Below are 9,708 nucleotides of genomic sequence, written 5' to 3' on the forward strand. Positions count from 1 at the left end.
ACACTCAAACCCCTCCACCACGATAAGGTGGCAGCCCAGGGAGAGGGGAAGCTTATTTTATATTTTAGTTTATTTTTTTCTTTTTATCTTGGTTTACCCAATTAAATCAGTTTATTATGTCTTAGTTTGGTTTTCCTTAAGCTTATTTTAGTATGACTTAGTTTATTTTAAAATGCTTTATGACTATAGTTGAATTAGTGTTATGTACAGTCTGTGTGCTTTTGTGTTAATCTGTGTTCTCATGAATGACGTTATTTTATTTTTTTGACATTAGTTGAATTTAGCTGAATTAGTGCTCTCCAACCTGTATGCTTTTATGTTAATCTGCGTATTTTCATGCATGATGCTATTTTTTTCTACACTTAATTGAATTAGCTGATTATTTTGAATTATTTATTTTTGTGTTTTCATGATGTAAAGCACTTTGAACCGCCTTGTTGCTGAAAAGTTCTATATAAATAAATTTAACTTGACTTACTAATTAATAAAAATCAGTCGTTTGTCTTATCAAGTTACAATTTCTAACATGCATTCCTTGAATGACCCCCCAAATTCTGTATAGATAAACCTATGCTTTATTTTAAACTCTGTACCTTTAGTTTTCCAGAATTTTGGAGAATGGGAAAATACTTTACCATGACGATTGTTATGTCAATTACCACAAAAATCAGGAATGTGTTAGGAATGTGCTGAGCGAAGCCACTATGCAGACTCATGTTGAGTTAAAAAATAAAATTGATTTATTAATAAACAAAAAAGAATAATAAGGCAGATATGGCAGCAAACAAAAACTTACAGCAGAGCCAAGGAGTGAAAACAACAAGGAGCATGAACATGGCCTGAAGACATCAAAATAAATGCAGCTTTATAATAAAAATATCTGATTCATGGTTTTTTTGCCCCCATTCAAATACTTAAAAACACAAAAAGAATAAGACAATTTTCTTTAATAAAAATATAGAAAGAGAATAGAAACATGGATATCTCAATGCAGAAGGAATGAACCTGTGACTAGCGAGTGACATGAGACCAGTTTTAAGGAACTGAGGGGAAATGAGATACATCTGGGAGATTAGGAGGAACAGGTGATGTGCATGTGGCAGGCAGACCGGGGAATTACTCAGGTGAATATTGGCACAGAAAACACAAAGAACAGTACATTAATCCAGAACCCAAAGAACCAAGGTGAAAAGCTAAGCAATATACATCAACATGAAAACACATCGAACCCAAATATAAAAATAAATACTGAAAAATAACACACTCATCAAGTCACTTGAAGCTTACCATTTTTTATTTTTAAAAAAATTATTTTTTGGAGCAAGACAAAATTTTGGTCTGTACCAGATTGAAAGTTAGTCATCTGTGATTTAATTCAGTTGTTTTTGACAAACTCTTCATTTTTTAAAATATTTTGAATTTCACTGACACTTATGTAAAGCTGGGTCTCCTGACCTACCCTTTGCAATACTGGTTTGTATTAGCGTAGAATTTTTAGCATTTCAATGTATAAATTCAAAGCCATGTACTGTCATGGCTTTGTTTAGACTCTTGACCCACATGCAAAGAGAAACTCTCAGGAGACAGAGAAATCAGGAAACCAGATTTATTGAAAACACAGGGCAACGGCATGGGGAGACCAGGGACTGCGACAGCGGCACTACAGGTTCACTGAAAAAGCCGGGCCAAGGATTAGAGTGAGACAGGAAAAGAAAAATGAACGCCGCAGAGGGCAGGCTTACTTGGGAGAGTGAGAGACGCCACCCGGGGGAGAGCGGCCGTGACCTCGAAGCAGTGCCTCGAGGTAGAGCGGGCGATGGCAGTCGGAGGGCGGGCAGGACGTGCGTCGAAGAGCGGCTCCAGTCCAGATGGATCCTCTGAGGGGGAGGCTCTCAGTAAGTTTGTCTCTGGCTTGTGAGAGTTTATGCAGTACCTCCTGGAGAGACAAGTGAAGGATCAAATACACAGATTATTCGGGACACACAGGGAAATCCCAAGAACTCGGGAGAGGCTGGAGGTACCATGTATCTGAGACACTCAGGCGAAGAATAACTGGAGTCCTGCTCCTCTTATGCCAATGGGTAATGAGGCTGACGACCTGCAGGTGCAACAACACAGCACCTGCAGCTGATGACCCAGTCCAGTCAGGGGAGCCCTCTGGTGGAAGAACCTGCAGGAATCACCAACCAGACCCCAATCCCTGACATGTACAGAGTTTAGCAAAGATTGACTACCATAGTGAAGTGAAGTGAAATTTATTTATATAGCACTTTTCCGCAACAAGGCGATTCAAAGTGCTTTACAACACAGAAACAACAATCAAGTACAAAATCAAATACAGATAAAAACATAACATAAAAACATCAAAATTAAATATAAAAGATACAGAAGTAAAAACATCAATCATGTATAATCTAAAACTAAACTAAATGGACAGGAAGGCCAAATAAGCTAACATAAACTGAAACGTGATAATGCTAAGCTAAAAGTACAAAGTCCTAAGGCCCGCTAAACAGCCAACATAAGAATTACTAAGATAACTAGACTAAGGTAGTGAAGGAGGTAGTGTGCGTGTGGGTGTGTATGTAGAGGTGGTGGGAGGCAGTGTAGTGTGTGTGTGTTTGCAGATAAGTCCATGAATGACGTCACAGAGGCCATTGTCTTTGATAATGATGGAATGTTATCAGCCAGCCCAGAGCAGATCCACCGATGTCCTTAGGCAAGGGAGGGGGCAGAGCATCTTGTTTACATAAAATCCGAGGAGAAATTGAAGCTAGCTGGCCAAGGCTGGCATAGGGAGCCAGATTCACATAAAAATAATTGTTTTGGGTCAGGCCGACATTATGTTTTCAGTCTGCCTTGAAAGTCTTGCTGATACTTCTCAATCTCCACAATCTTCCACATCTTCCACTGACAAAATCGATAGGCAAACAATATTCCATTTCCAGGAATCCATTGTGTTTCCAGCAAACAATGTCCCATCTGGGCAGGTGGGCTCTCCCTTGCCCAGTCTTCCCGTCAAGAAAATTTGATCAATTGCATTGAGAGACCTGCCGACGAGATCCATAGTTTAGAAATTTTGGAGAATATGCAAAAGAGAGGCACAGAGGGGGGTGGGGGGTTCAGGAAACAGAGAGAAAGAATCGAGAGAAAAGAAACACGTCCGCCTTTCACCAGGAGCAGAGTTAAAAATGTTCTAAAGTGCTCTTGTGCTCTAAACCCTGACAATCAAAACGCCTACAAATGTCAAGGCTGGTGGAAAAGGAGGCAAACCCAGAGTGCAGACTCATTAAAGAAATATATATATATATTCTTAAATAAACAAACAAAAACAAAAGGCTGACGTAGCAGCAAAAATCCAAAATATAAACCAAACAAAAAGGCGAGGTGAGGGGGAGCAAGGGGAGCAGACAACCAGAGACGAGAGACAATAGACAATAGAGAAAATGACCAGGTTTTAAAGCAGAGGATGATTATGGGAAGTGGGCACAGGTGAGTGATTACAATTGTGGGCAGGTGGAGATGGGCGTGGCATGTAAACAAGAGCTGACTGAGGATAAGTGGAGAATGATGACATGAACGGGCAACAAACAGGAAAACAAAAAAGATTATAAACCAAAATCAAATGAAACTAGAAACAAAATACTAAATACAAAAATAAACACACTGCCAAAACAAAAGCCTGACAACAAATGAATTTTTGGTGGGTGGGTGTTAAAACTAAGAAAAGTGTATAATGGCATAATTTGAGAACATTGGGACCATAATAGACCACAAAATACTAATTTTTTAAACATCAAATTATACACTGATAGGCCTATATTTGAAAAGGGACACTTTATGAAGTAAACTCCATTTCAAACTCTGTTACAAGTTTGTGGACAGAAAATAGGCAGCTGGATTTAATTTGTGATTTTACAACCTAGTGCAAGTGTGTGTATATATATATATATATATATATATATATATATATATATATATATATATATATATATATATATATATATATATATATAAACCTTGAGTGATAGCCTGCTGACAAACAAGAAAACTCTTTGTAAAGATGGAACTGTATATATTCATCTTTAATTGAGGAACACAAGAACAGCCCAGGGTTTCTTTTTAACACTGTAGCTAGACTAATAAAAAGTCTTATCTCTTTTGAGCCATGTATCCCTATAACTCAAGTGATGATCACAGAATGGGTACAAAACATCATGTGTTCCCTCTGCCATGACCATCTTAAGCAGGGTCCAAAATAACTATGAATGCTGAAATTAATTACGTTTTTAATGTACCATGCAGTGATTACTGATTTAAAACTGCTTCAACAATTCTTCATGTTTTTATTTATTGCCATTTTAAGTGGTTATATGTGTATTTATGAGCCAGATGTCAAAAACAACTTTCCATTTCATTAAATGTTTTGGACAATAAAGTGGATGGAATTGAGTTGAACTGAACGGAACTCTCTGAATTGTCAAAAATAGTAACTTTATTCAAACCTTTTAATTGTCTCCTAGATTCCATGACTGTTTAAAGAGATGTTTCCTTAAATACTTTCCCCATTTAGGAGCATCTTAATTTGTCTCTAATTAATGGGTATGTACCACAAGGCTTTAAGGTTGCTGTAATTAAACCTTTACATAAGAAACCTAAATTTGATTCAGGAACTGTGACCAATTATAGACCTATATCCAATCTCCCATTCATCTAAGAAATTCTTGTGAAAATAGTTGCAAATCAATTGTGTGAACATCTGGACAGAAATTATTTGAGAAGTTTCAGTCAGGGTTTAGAGCTCATCACAGCACAGAAACGGCACTGGTGAAAGTTTCTGATGATATACTCAGTGCCTCAGACAATGGACTTGTGTCCATACTTGTCCTGTTAGATTTGCATTTGATATAGGTGATCACAATCACAAGGCTTGAACTTGATATTGGGATTGCAGGAACAGCTCAAAAATGATTTACATCATATTTATTTGAGACATTCCAGTTTGTTCATGTCAGTATTGATTTTTTTTTTCATATGCACACCAGTTGTCTGGATTTGGTTTTGTATGTTTCTTTTTGTATTTAGTGTTTTGTTTCTGGTCTCTTTTTGGGTTTGGGTTTGTTGTCTCTTTTGATGTTTTCATGTGGTCTTGTTCTGTGTCTGTCAGTATTCACCTCTCCTCTGTCTGTTACTTGTCATGCCGATCTCCACCTGCTCCTGGTTCCATAATCATCTCTCCTGTGCCCACTTTTCCTAATTACCTCCTGTGTTTAAAACCTGGTCATTTCCTCCACTCACTGCTGGTTCGTTGGTCTATTTTCCCTGATGTCTGGTTCTGATCGTCTCCTGCCCATGTCCGTTTGTCTACTTTCCCTGATGTTCTGGTTCTGCTCGTCTTTTGCACACGTCCGTTCAGTTTTTGTATTTAGTTTGTTTTGTATTTAGTTTCCTTCCTGCTGCCATGTCAGCATTTTGTTTTTGGTTTTCTTTTCTTTTAATAAATTAGTTTATTTTCAAAATGAGTCTGCGCTGTGAGTTCGCCTCCATCTCCACCAACCATGACACCAGTATTAGTCATGGAGTTCATTAGGATTCAGTGCTTGGACCAGTACTCTTTACTTTAGATATGCTTCCATTAGGTAAAAGTTTTAGACAGCACTGAATAAATTTTCATTGTTATACTGATGAGACTCAGTTATACTTATCCATGAAACTTGACAAATTCTATGATTTAGATTACAAACCTGGACAAAGGGTGAAGGATGATTCAATGCTGATGCATTAGTGCCTTTAATGACTTAATATATATATATATTTTTTTACAGGTCCCGATGAAAAATTTGGATACCTGGTGTGGGCAAGCTAAATGTAAGTTATCAGTTGTGGTTCTGATATACATTCTCTTTTGTGGTTTCTGATAACTTCTATTGGTTATTAGTTGTGGTTCTGTGCAATTTTTAAGTTCTAAACACAGTTCTGTTTACCTATTAGAAGTGTTTGCTGACCTTTACATCTGTTTAGCATTGAATAACATTTACCATATTTATTAATGAATTTTGTAAAAAAAACAGTCAATCCTAATTTATAGTTAAACACGTGAGCATGCAAATCTAGATAATAACTGTTTTTTTCTGCAGTTCAGTTTGAGTAATTGTTTGATTTAACCACCTTTGGTTTAAACCAACAATCATTTCAATCACTCAAGCTGATTTCTTGGAATTGCTTATGTTGCATACTTCTTGCTGGTACTTCAGTCTACAGCAGACTTTTATTGAGAGGTGATTTACTTACCTGGATTATTCATATACTAAGGTTGGGTGATTTGTAAAATTTTTTTCAACCAATATTCGTCCATCCAATAAATGACGATGTACGATATATTATATTCACACAGATGACTTCTGGACTTTTTTTTCATCTCAAATGGCACAAAAATATCTGTGCATACCGGCCACAAGCACAACTTCAGAAAGCGTCTTTAGCACCGCTGGTAATGTTGTTAACAACCTGCGCACCCTGCTGATACGGCAAGCCATGTGGGCCATATATTGCCATTTTTACGACGCATCTGGCTAAAAAGTCACACAAAAAATTATGGGTTTTGGCTAAGAACACCGTAAAATGCAGCGGAAATCCATTTAAAACGCCTCTTTTCACGTCATTGTACGACCACCTTCCGAATGCCAAAAAATTACAACGTTTTATTTCGGTCATCGAATGCCGCTTTTTATGTGTGACGCCAGTCAGTACGCATGACGGCAATGACTTATATACTATAGACCAGGGACGTGCGGTCCCTGCCTCACCTGTCATCATGACAGGAAGAAAAAAAAATGATAACATAAAATGAATATTAATATTTGTCCACTGATCTTTATGTATGACTAATTTTCGAACATTTTTATAGTCAAAATCACATTTTTATAGTCAAAATGGACGAAATTGCATATTTCCTGTATACATATAAGGGTGAAACGTGAGGTGCGGCAGCAACGAGCCAAGCCGAGCCTCTGAATGCGCAATCCATCACAAACTGCAATTGGCCCGTGCCTGTTGCCGTATCGCTGCACGTCGCCAATATAATGGTTTATATAGCCTGATTTTCCACAGTCTGGCTAATGTCTTTAACCATTTATGTTTAATGTTTGTTAGTAACATATTTAGTTTTGCTGAGGGGACATAAAACCGCGGTGAAAAGGCGAAGGGTGAGGCAGGCAGTACTCTGCCGCACTGAAGGGGGCGTACGTGAGCCAACGGGAGCTTGTTGCTGCTGTCCTTTTACGCAGAGGGGAGTGAGAGTCACGTGCACTGCCGCAAGCCGTTAATTTTTGTTTTGCTCCATCGGACTGCCAGAATGGTAATTGTAACGTTTTTTTCTTATCTTATCTTTAATACGTGTGAGTGAGTGAGAGTGAGAGAGAAAGAGAGAGAGAGAGAGAGAGAGAGAGAGAGAGAGAGAGAGAGAGAGAGATTAATTCAGTTATTTTTCAATAAATAATCAACATAGTATCACAAACTATGTAACAAAAAAAAAACATTAACACAAACATACAGCAAAACCAACATACACCACAAAATAAATTACATTAACACCCGTTCCCCATCTACCACATTACAAATCACTTCCCCATAACTCCAGATGTGAGAAAAAGTATCTAAATCTGAAACTGATCTGTAAAAATTAAATTCAAGCAGTAATCTAGACTTCACCAGGTTAACAAATACAGAAACCACATCTATACTCAACTTTTCCTCCACCTTCCTCTTACTGCTTATGTACACGGCCATTTTAACCTGTCCTAACAAAAAGTTTATCAATTGACATTTACTCTTTCTTTGGTGTGTGAATTTAAAACCACAAATAAATCCATGTTTCGTGAAAACTTCCCCATATCTGTTGAAAATAGTTCTCAAAAGCACAAAAAGAGCTGACAGATGAACACAGTCAGAAAAACAATGAAACACTGTTTCTCTCTGTTCACAAAATGGACATTTTTCTTCTACAGCAGGATTAATAACAGAAACAAATGACTTTACAGCTACAATACCATGAAGGATTCTCCATTGTAAATCCAGGTTTTTTATTAGAGGGGGTTAATACAATGATTTCCATTCAGGCTTGACTTCAGGTTTTAACGAGAGGTGAGTTCGCCATATTGTGTCACTGCGTCCATTCAGTTTGTTTCGATTGAGAGTCTATAAATAATTTTTCCAGAAGCTTCTTCTAGGGAGATTCCTTTACTGTCCACTGAATCCAATAAAGGACCAGAGCAGTTCTTAAACCCAGGAAACAGTCTGATGGATGGAAAAGGGTCCAGGTGATTTGGCAACAGTACCTTCATAATAATCAGTAACAGGGAACATTCATGTTCACTTAACTTGTGTTTCCAGTAGCTCAAAAGCTGACCAACAACTCAAACAGATTTTATTCCCAAACAAGCAGTGAGTTCATCAGGATCATCCAGCTGAGGTCCAGTCATCTCTACCACCCTCCCAAGGCAATAAACCTTTGCAGTGTGGAGCAGTCTGGACCAGGTTGTTGTTCCCCAAACAGGACAATCCAACAAACTCCCAAACAGAACTGGTTCCTGGAGCAGCCATTGCAGAGATTCTACCTGCTGCTGCCTCTCCTTTCTCAGCAAAGTCCACACAGAGAAAATGCTCTTATAAAACCCTGGAAGAAGAGAAGAGTTCAGTTTGCTGGAGTCCATTAGAAAGACAGGCAAATCCAGACCCATGCCACCAAATCTCCAAAGAACGCAGCATGATATTCTCCTCCACACCAAATCTGTGGGTCCCGTGAGCAGTCTCTGAATAAACTGAAAACAAAAAGCAGCACCTCTGCTGGCCAGATGGACCAGGTCTTGTCCACCTTCTTCTCTTGGCAAAAATAGAATACTTTGAGGAATCCAATGAAGTTTATCCCCCCAAAAATCCACCAGAACCCTTTGAACATTTGATAAAAGAGAAACTGGAGGATCACCACACATCAACCAGTGCCACATGGCAGAAGAAACTAAATTATTAAATGACAAGAACTCGTCCTCTATATGACGTTTTAGGTAAAATCCACTTCCATTTCAAAAGTCGACCTTTAACATTATCCAATACATTTTCTCAATTTTTTTGCACAAAGGTTTCATTACCCAAAAAGACGCCTAAATACTTGAACCCACCTTTTCTCCACACTAGGCCTCCCGGCAGGCTGAGTTGATCCCCAATCGACTTCCAACAGTTATAGCCTCACTTTTTCTCCAGTTAATTTTTGCAGAAGAGATACAGCCAAAAAGAAACCCAGTGTTGACTAACACATTAATATCTTCCTGTGTGTTTACAAAAACTATTAAATCATCAGCATAAGCTGACAACTTTAAAGAGACATTACACCCAGGAATAGAAACACCACCCAAATCTTTCCTCAGCTTATGAAGCAAAGGTTTAATTGCCAATGAATAAAGCATCCCTGACAAAGAACAGTCTTGCCTCACTCCTCTTAAAACATGGAATGGAGCACTTAAGCCTGACATGAACGCAGGGGTAATATTGTCCAGAGAGCGAGACCAAAACCAGACACAGAGACAACAGCTGAAGGTAAGTGTAATTTATTTACAGGTGTCTATTATAGATATATACAGTGCGATGTTCGTGGAATGATCTGCAAGATAAGAGGAACAGGGTGAGTCTTGGGTACCAATCCTAATATCAGCT

The 9,708-nt window shown here is 38.2% G+C and overlaps 1 protein-coding gene across 1 annotated transcript in view; it reads left to right on the top strand.

Moving 5' to 3' along the window:
- The window catches only part of pknox2 (pbx/knotted 1 homeobox 2), a 278,934-nt gene that overhangs the window by 52,626 nt on the left and 216,600 nt on the right, over positions 1-9,708 (top strand). The window contains exon 2 of the mRNA XM_037979124.1: positions 5,826-5,868. The gene's annotated coding sequence lies outside the window, so the exon portion shown is untranslated. The remainder of the gene's footprint in view (positions 1-5,825; positions 5,869-9,708) is intronic.

This window comes from Kryptolebias marmoratus, linkage group LG13 (assembly GCF_001649575.2).
Source record: "Kryptolebias marmoratus isolate JLee-2015 linkage group LG13, ASM164957v2, whole genome shotgun sequence".
Taxonomy (NCBI): Eukaryota; Metazoa; Chordata; class Actinopteri; order Cyprinodontiformes; family Rivulidae; genus Kryptolebias; species Kryptolebias marmoratus.